Raw genomic sequence first — 10,236 nt, 5'->3', positions numbered from 1 at the left:
GCAGGAATCCAAACACCCCATTTGTATTTCTATTAATTTCAGAGGAAAGTCAGTGCATGAAAAGCACTTGAAAAGAGGTGTGGAGAGTTTTGCAATCCTGTTTTCCTTTTGCTGATGGCTTGATCTATCTTGCAATAATCCTCATCACAGTTCTGCACCAGTGGTTGCACCAAATTAATTGCTGGTGTACGTCCATCTGGTAGGAGTTAATTAATTTCAACTGGTGATGCCTCTGCCAGCCCTGTTTACTTTCCCTCTGCTGCTGCAGCAGCTGGGTCATGGCTTAGCGCTGTACCAACCAGCTGGTGGCACATCCCAGCCAGCTTGTCCTGGCTCTACAGCAGGACTTATGTTCACAGCCTTTGCCCTCACGTGCTTCCTCTGCTTCTGGCTGCTCACCTGGAGCTTGCACCACAACCACCTTTTGCCAAGTGTCTTGGCACAGCTTTCTGCAGACCTGCCATCCTGTTCCGCCCCTGTCAGGTGGGCCTGTGGACTTGCCAGTGCCAGGCAGTGCTTGACCTCCACCACATTAGTCCCTGTTCCATAGAAGAGTCCAGCAGCCACAGGTGATGCAGAGCCAGCACTCCTCCAAAGGGCTGTACATCTCACCCTGCAAGCACAGCTCTTGCACCTAGGAGAAAACTGACACAGTGACCACGTTCACAACAAATTAAAGAATTACTACAGCTACGCTGCTGGGTATATTGAAATGACAGACGACTTTCCACAGGCACTAGAAATGAAAAGGATAATGCATTTATGTAGAGAAGTGATTACCTTGCTGGAACAACGAGTCCAGCCTACAGTTCCACCCAGGCTAAATTAACACCACAACTCCTACCAGACTTACGAGAGAGTAGGGCAGGAAAGTAGCACGTTGTTAAATACAGGGTGATATTTAATGTAGCCACACGCGTGGTTTACAAGTGAAGTTGCATATCATTTACTAAAGTAGTCAGTGAGTTGGGGCTTATTAGGTAAATGCCAGAGCTATTGCAAAACTGCCATGGCCTTATTCTAAAAAAATGTAGTTGCATAGTTACTAGCCAGAGCCTTTCTAATGTATTCATGGCCATTTAGTGGCACATACTACATGTTCATGGTGAAGACTGAATGGAAATTGCACTGAACAGAAAGGGCTCCACATAGTCATTATAACTGATTTTTCAGTACAGGAATAAATTCAATTACCCAAATTCAGGTTTCTCTGGTTGACATTTTTTGTTCTTTTCTGTTTTCTTTTTTTGTTTTTCCTTTTTAGATAAAAAGTATTCCCTAAAGTTCCACTCATTAACTCCTGCCCTGGAATTATATATTCCACAGGGAAGAACACTGTGGCTCACCTTGCTTGTTGACAGTGTCAGTTATGTTAGTCATGGGCCCAGCTCCATTCTCTTCAAACACCAAAATTCCCCAGATAAAGACCAAGCCTACATCTCTCACCCCAAACATAGTGTTTGTAAGCTTTACTGTACCTAAAGCAAAACAATTTCTCTTTTCAGGAGTCTGACATCCTCTGGAAAGTGAGAGCATAACAGCAGCTATAGCAAAAAATAAAGAGAGCATTAAAAGCTGAACACTGAAAGACCTAATTGTACTTTGCTTCATAAAAAGTAATAAGAATTAATAAATAAATAAATAAATAGATCCATGACTGACAAATGTCATCAATGGTGAAATCCTTGGCCCATATACAAAGGTCAACGCCCCTTCATACAGAGGGAGCTAGAATTTCAACTCAGGCTACATTGAGTAGTGCTTTCTTTGCTACTTTCACACTAGATCAATTATAATTTTAAGCCTCATGGTTGATTTATTCTCATGTTGTATAATGTTATTTGAAGGGGGAGGGAAGCTGACACTCATTCAAGGATCTCACTGGCAATAAAGTACAGTGTCACACTAAAAACAAACAAAATTGCAGTAAGTTATTAAATTGCTCACCTTTGGATGTCAATTAAAAGTTGAAAATTAAAAAGATCACTGTACATATTTGTAGCAAAGTCTATTTTTACTTAATTAGGCTAAGGTTTGGGTTTGTTGGGTTTTTTTCACAAAAAATGAACACTACAGTTAGAACATTGTAGCTGTATCTGTGCTTATATTGCTTTTGGCTCCTTCTGGATTTCTTGGTTAATTTATTTTCCCTTTAAGTTGTTTAACTGAGTTTCTTTCTTTGCACAAAACATAAGCGGCTTCGCTGCCTGGAAAACACAGAGCCTGATTGTTCTCCTGCTTACACCAGCACAAATCAGCAGTGATTTCATCAGTCTATAGAATTACATCAACATAAAGCTGACATCCGAGAGATAGCAATCAAAGCCCTTGTTTCAAAGTTAATTGTTTTTTGCTTAAAAAAAAAAAAAAAAAGAAAAAAAAAAAAAAAGAAAAAAAGTGGGGGGGAGATGAGCACAGAGCACATTTGTTCTCCTTCTCAACTGAAATGTCAAAGAAGTGCTGCAGTTTTGGCATCTGAGCAGTGTGGGATTTGCACACATGGATCACGTTTCAAAAACAGGGCCCAAGTCACAACCCATCATGCCATGAGTCCATTTCCTTGATCTGATTTTAAGGAAGGGGGAGGTTTTGTCTTGTTTGGTTGCTGTCATTGAGACGACTTTTTCCACTGTCCAGAGCCAGCAGCAAAGTGTCATTATCAGCCATAAAGTGCCAACAACAAATGTGTGTCCCATTTAGAGCTGTTCCTCAGCTTTGCTTCATCGCGTCAGTTGCTCTGCACATTTGATGCTTTTAGGTTTTCACTTGGAAAATGAAAGCAGCATCATATCAAGACTTGCAATCTTCTCCCCCAGCCCTCCTCTTTAAATAAATAGATCTATTGCTCATGAAAGAGACTGAGTGCAGGAGGTGAGAAGATCATTCACAGGGTTTCTGGGCTCTGAACTGTCTCAGGAGGCTGCTGCAGGCAGCAGCATCTTTAGGACTGCTCTAACTTCCTGCTGCCTAAGCACAGCATCAACTTACAAAGATAAAAACTGTGTGAAGTTACTTTTTTTCTCCTTCCTCCATGGCTTTCTCGTCACTGTAGCTCTGAATCTTCATGGCTGCTTGTTATCAGCCTTTTGGATTCACCTCCCTTAAGTTTAAAAACCTGAAAGTCAGGTCCTGTTTGCAATGGAAACTTGCTCTGGCAACAGTAGCCATCTGTAGCCAAAGCACATCATGGCAGAGGTGAGCTGGGCTCGCTCAGGTGCCCTGGCAGCTCAGGCACTGAAGGTGGCACTGAGGCACTGGAACCCCAGCCACCACCACCACCATTCACATTATGCCACGCACCCACTGACTGCCCCCTGCCTGCTCTTATTTCCCTTTCCCTCTGCAGACTTCAAGTGCTGACCAGGAACACACTTTCTTTTTTGCACCATGGGACTTCCCCTTCTGCTAAGTGTCCTCCAGCTGTACAAGAGGTGCCCAGAAGCTTTACCTGGCAGCAGTTCCAGGTGGTTGTATAACACTGGCTCAACAATACTTGTACAGAATTAGCAGGGATTAAGCCTGTGCTCATTACACAAGCCAGAGCCACAAGATCTAACTGACTTACCCTGCCCCTCAAACAACTTCAATCTGAAGTTTCAAATGACGTAATTTAGAAATAACATCCAAATTGAAGTGGTTGCCTTTTTTGTATCCTTGTTCAAACACCAAGAGTACCATAAGCGTCGATCAGCTCCTTATATACATATTGCCTAGAAAGCAGCAGCCTGGAATTTGTTGAAAATACAGCACTTGAACTGCCACAACATGCAGAGAAGAGGAAACTGAGATTGCCCTGGACTTTTCTGGGTAAGGGAATATACATTTTCAGTAGTATAGTTAATGGGGAAAACAGGCAAACCAGAGGTGAAGGGAACAAGAGGAAATCACTTAATTACAGATAAAAATGGACTATGCAGATGGAGAGCAAGGCTGATCAGCTCTGATCAGACAGTGGTGGTCCTCAGTGTCCCCCAGACTTTGTTCTTACCCACAGTTGCTAGGAGCATTGCCAGCACTGACCTCAAAATTGTGGAGACGAAGAATCTCAGGGAGGCAGATCTGCAGGTCTTTCCATGGAAGCTGAGCAGTATTTCATCTTTCTACAGTATTTGTGTGAAACTCCCAGGCCATGAACCAGGTACATCCAAAAACCGAGCTTAGTTGAATTAGAGAAAAAGCACAGAGGGAACAGAAAATGAACACCTGCCTAGCACACTAGAAGCTATAGCTCTAGAAGGGTCCATAAGGATGATGGACATGTAGTTTGGGTATAAAATTCCTTCACCCTAACTCCAACCCAGCAGCCTGAGCAGGTGGCAGGGGCTCATATCCCAACTGACACCATCCCCTTTGCCTCAGGACAGTCCTGGGGGGTGACAGTATTGTTGGCACACTAAGGCTTTGTGCCAGAGGTCTTGGAGAAGAACAAACCCCCAGAGAAGATTGCTGCCAGACCTGGAACACTGGCTGCTCTGTACACACAAGTGAGAAAGGAAGTATTTACCTACTGAAATAGTTGGGGTTTAATTATTTCTTTTTCATGGCACGCAGAGTTGCTGTTGAGTAATGAGGCTCCATTGTGTGCCACAGGCAGCAGGCATGGAAGAGGAAATATTGTTTCCATAAAGACGTGGCATCCTGGAAATGCGGGGCAGAAACACAGGAAAGGGAATTGCCAATATTCATACTTAAATATATATATATATATTTAATCACTCATTCATTACTTGCTCTTATTGCTTTGTCAGATAGTCAAGAATTTTTTAAAAACTCTTTTTCATTGTTAAAATATTGTAAATAAAATACACAGGAAACATTCAAATGGCAAAGGAGTAGCTATGATTTTTTATGTTTGTTATGTGGTGGTTTGAGTATCATTCATCATTGAAAGAAGGCAAAAATTGGGAAAAAACATTAAGTTCAGTCAGAATATAGTGGTCAGAAACAACAGCTACCAGTGAAAAGCTTCATAGTTTCAGTAATTATTTTTTTTTTAATCTGGGCCAATAGTTTGAAGCAACTTTTGCAGTCATTTTTGGCAAAGGAGGAGGCTTTACAGTGTACTTGTGTTTCAATGCATGAAAAGGCGGAGTGTTAACAATGTCTAAAATACCCGTTAGCTGCACTGATGCCAGTGAACCTTAAGGAAAATGTGTGTTGTTGGGATAGTCTGCCCTGAACAGTATTTGCAACATGTATAAATGCAGAATCAAAATTAGAGGGTTGTTCTAAATTGTAATTCTGGATTTTCCAAAAATAAACCCTACCCTAACCTCTCCCGTTCTGGCTTCACTCGCCGGCCCCTCCTTGGCAGCAGTTTCCTCAACTTCACTTAATCCAGCTGCCTCTGAGGTTGGTTCCAGATTCTTTTCAATCCAATCAAGAAAATCTGAAATAGTTGACTTTGCTAATTTATAAAAGACCAGAAAAACTGAAAAATTAATAACAAAGGCTATAAAAAAGGAAGAAGAATTAGAAGTACATTACTGAAGAAACAGCCCTTTTCCTGTTGCTGTATTGAAGTCACGTGCATGCACATTTTTACACTAAAACCACTTAAAAACACTGACCTTTCTGTCTTTTCAGACTTGGATTTGTCACCAGGTGTTTGCAGATTACATGGAGCACAAACGTTCTAAACAGCCTCTTTTGGTTTATATACATTAATTGCTTCTGCTGTCAGCCAGAGGGAGATGCATCACCAGCAGGATAATACATAAAGCCAAGTGTTGTCTTGTCAGGGAGTGTAGAATACTGTTCTGATTTTTATAGCACCTTTTCCCTAAGGCCCGCAAGGCTCTTTACAAGTAAGATTGAATTAAACTTGTCAGCACTCTGTATGGGAAGTAAATATTTCTTTCTCAATGTTGGAGAAGGGAAACTGAGGCATTAATATTAAGTCTCCAGCAAAGCATTTAGCTGCATGCTTTCAAGCCCTTTAAACTTCTCACATGATTTAATTAAGCACACACTCAAGTGTTTTGCTGGAATAATGCCTAAGAAAGATGCTACCTCCCTGCTGCCAACTTACTCTGCAGCTGGGAAAGCACCACGGGTTCCCCATCACTCACTCCTTAACAAGAACCACCAATTTTTAATCTGCTCTTTTCCCTAAACAGAAGATGACATCTTTCAAGTCTCACCTGCGTGGCGCATTGCCACTTGAGCCTGGATGAGTCCTGGGAGGTGATGTCCTGGCAGGAAAGCTGGTCAGCTGGGCTATGCTGAGCACCAGCCTCTGCGGCTGTGGCGGCTGCCGTGGGGAAGTGCTGGGTCCTGAGTGCCAGGCTGCACTCTTGTGGTTAAGCACATCCATAAAAAATTCTTCAACACTTCAGTTTACAGTGGTATTTCTAGTCTGTGAGCATTTCTGATGATGCAGGTGTCTAGTTAAAACCCCGTGCAGCAGGGCTGTGAGCTCAGCTCAGTTTAGATCTAATCACAGACCTGCCCTGGCTTCCTACCACAGCTCAGAGGCAGCCGTTGTGTCTCAGCCCTGCTTTTGGTGTCTCTCTTCCATCCTGTTTTTCCCAGGTCTGCCTGCCTTACCTCTGATCACACATTCCATCTCCAGTTGGGCTGTTGAAGGTTCAAACACGATCTGAGGTGTTAGTTAGGGCTGGTTCTCAGCTGGAGGGCTCCAAGCAGCTGGCAGCCCTCCCAGGAGCGAGGCACCCGCTCTGTACCTACCTACACAGTGCTCTGGGCTGAAATCCTACAAAACTGGCAGTAAACCTGCATCCAGGTACTATGGATGTTCTGTTTGCTCTCTCTTTTCCCAACGGCTCTAATGGCTGGTTGCAGTCAGTCTAGTGGGATTGTGGACATGCTGCTGTTTATAGCTGTGTATTAAAAGGGGCTGGAATCTGCTCTGAAATTTTGTTACTGCACCAGGCTATGAACAGCAGACACTCAGGACCAGCTACCCTTGTGTGAGGAGGTGGCTGCTGATCTGTTTAGACCAGTTTGAACATCAGTGGGAATCCCACAAGTTGGGAGACACGGTGACCACTGATGCAGCTCAGTTTACCAGTTAGTGCCCACAATGTTCTCCTTAGACACTTGGATATCACCAGACCCTCCTACAGATGCACCCTTGAACTAATCATATTATTGCAATTCTGAGCACAGGTGCCCAGAGCCCAGCAGGCTGCAAACCCCTCTGGGGTGCCCCATCAGTGCAGGCAGCAAGGAATGAATGCAAAAATGAGGGACACAGGAGCACATGTTCCTGAGCTGAGGGAGCCCATCCCTAGATAAAAGCTGAAGGTCCTCTCCAGCATTTCAGATGTTGTCCCTCTCTTCCTTATCACAGCAATAACAGTACTAAGAACCAAATCAAGTGAACTTGTTCCTGTCCCTTATTGCACATGATTTCCTGCAAGTTCATGTTTGCCAAGTGAGGAGCAATGTAGAAAATATAAGTGCAACATAAGAAAGGAGCAATCTAAAGCACTTAGGTCAAGTGTTTTGAAAAAGCCAGGCTGTATAACTCTTCAGGGATTTTAAATCTTGTTTGAATGCATATCCTCATACTGTTGACCCTATATAAGTACACCTGACATAGAAACAACCCTTTGAATTTAATATATAGATAATATGTCATTACTAACATTATATATACCCTAATTAAAAAGATAAGGAACATATAATTTCTGTTAGTTGTGAATGACACTTCTTGTGAGTTAATTGCTCTAGGCAATTTAGAAGTGAGTGGAGCTGAAAAAGCCACCAACACCCAGCTGATGCAAAGCCTATTAAAGTTAGTTGAAAGCCTGGATGCTCTCAGTCAGTCTTGCACTGGCCTCTAACTTCCCCCTCCAGAGGTGCATGCAAACCTCCACCAGCTTGGGAAAACTACTACTTATCCCAAATGTGAATATAATGAAGTGAACCCTCAAAACTCACGGCACTGATTTAAAATGAAAAAAATTACTTGTCTTATGTGCCATCTGGTTCTAAGGTTTTTAGGGATTGCTATAATGATTTTTTTTTTCCTAATTTTCACAATACACAGGACAGCTCAAAGCATCCTCTCAAGTGACTGTTACAGTTCTCACTTGTGTGCTTCTAGCCAGTGAGGCTCTGGGGAAGGTGAGTTTTCATTAGACTTCTGATAAAACTGGGAGCAGACACATAAATTTGAAGGTAAACTGTTCCTATGAGCATCTGAAAAGAAATTTAACGAAACAGAACAGGTTTGGGAAAGGGCCAGGGCTGGGGTCAGCCCAGCACCTCATAGGATCACTTTTCAGCCAGGCTTGTATTATATAGTCTTAAAAAACCCTCTAAATCATAAAATGTGCATGCATCATTAGAGATGTAAACTCATTGCAAAAGATTCTGTATCTGAATCAGAGGGGTTTGGAACATACCAGCTGTACAAAAAGAAGCCTGCTGAAACATCTGCTCCACGTCCAACCCCTTTCCCTGGCTTGCTGGCAGAGTTGGCTGTGGTTGGGGCCCACCCCTTGCATCTTCCCTTTCTGAATCACTGCCCACTTGAGCTGTTGGTGGATGGACCTGCTCCTGGGATAGGCTGCCAGCTTCTGCCTCCAGGACAGCTGCTGGGCTGTCATGGCCCTTAGCATCCCAAGCACAGAAGCCTTTCCTGTTTGGAGCCTGCTGCCTGCAGCCCTGTAGTTGCCTTCCGAGCTCCCACCCACTCCCAGCACCCCCCAGCTGATTTCCTTTCCTGAGAAATGGCTTTAAGCTTAGTCATCTGCAGTCTGGCTGCACAGGCTGGTGGGGGGCAGACAGGACCCCATCCTTCCCCACATGCCAAGGGCCTGATCTACATCCAGCAAAGCCCATGGGAGCGCTTCCTTGGGCAGAGACCCAAACTCCATCTGCAGGTGTTCTGCCTAACTCCAGCATGAATCAGGCCTCAAAGTGTCTCACTTCTCCTCAGTACTCTGAATATCTGTGGTTTGCCCCTGCTGTTCCTACCTCCGTCCCTTATCTGCACCTTCTCATCAGCCTGTTCCATTTAAAAATAAATATGCAAAGCATCCTTGTCCCTTTGCAAAGCATGTGGGGCAAGATCTGCACAAACAAGGAAAGATGATGGCTTTTCCTCCTTGTATAAAGGAGCACTTTCTGCCACGTTTCCTTCAGGCTTTCATCCAGAAAATTTCCTAAGCAGATTTCTTATCTTGTTTACTCACTTTAGGACTCTGGTGATCTAGACAAGTTGGGTAACTGGATAAATCAGTGCTATTGGTAACTGCCCTACCATAGTCTGTAATCCTCCCAGGACAAGGGGACAGAGCAACAAAAACCATTTGTACATCAGGCAGCCTGAGCCTGGCTTTGGGGGAGGCTGAGGAGCCCCCCAGGTGGTGATAGCCCAGGCATGAACCATGGGTTTAAGGTGGTAGCTCCATATACTTTTAAGCATGACACTCACCACCATGTGCAATTTTTTTGGCAGCCACACCCTTCTGCAGAAGTCCAAGTACTTTTACTTTACACATCCACTCCTTAGCAAGAGCTCCTGCTCCCCATGGCTCAGTGTGTGCTGGGCAGAGCAGCACAGATGGGCCAGTGAAGGGTCCCCCAGGCACCCCCAGCCAGTGGGGTGGCACATGCACCCCAGGGTGCCTGTCCTCTCCTGGCACAGCCAGGCTCTGCCTTTTCCAGGCAGCTGAGCTCAGCAGCAGAAGCTGCTGGTATTTTCCAATGTGAATCACAACAGCTCATTTTCTATTTTCAGTGACTGCTAAGAATATGACAATTTTCCTCTTATTCCTGTGAATCTAACCACCACACAGCCTTTCACTACCATAAAGAGTAAAGAAATGTCTAACCAGGATTTAAATTAGATCCAGGAAACCTCTGCTTTCTTTTCCTGTATAAAAGAGGGGTTTTAAAATCAAAAGCATTTTAAATGTGGCTTTAGAGTCCCAAACTGCAGCCTTAGGTTAGCCATTAGGCAAAGTGTCAAATATCACAGAGGGTTGTTTAAAAGGGAATTACTGAAGCTATTGTACTTCAGTGGCATACTTACCTATGTTATAAGGAGTTGGAGGTCTAAGTGCAGGCAAGTGAAGACCCACGTGGAGCCAGGGTTTGCCCCAGTGGGTTGAAGTGAAGGGGTCCCAGCAAGGCAGGACAGGGTCAAGTGGAAAGTTTTGCCACTCGTTGAGGCTCCTCCTTTCTTGCCTGGTTCAAGCCTGCTGGTACCACCCCTGCATCTCAAGGCTTGGGCTTCTGGTCTTTCTTTCCACCTTTCGC

The sequence above is a fragment of the Chaetura pelagica genome, unplaced genomic scaffold, assembly GCF_000747805.2.
Source record: "Chaetura pelagica isolate M959 unplaced genomic scaffold, ChaPel_1.0 scaffold222, whole genome shotgun sequence".
Taxonomy (NCBI): domain Eukaryota; kingdom Metazoa; phylum Chordata; class Aves; order Apodiformes; family Apodidae; genus Chaetura; species Chaetura pelagica.
Note: the sequence above shows the minus strand (reverse complement) of the source record.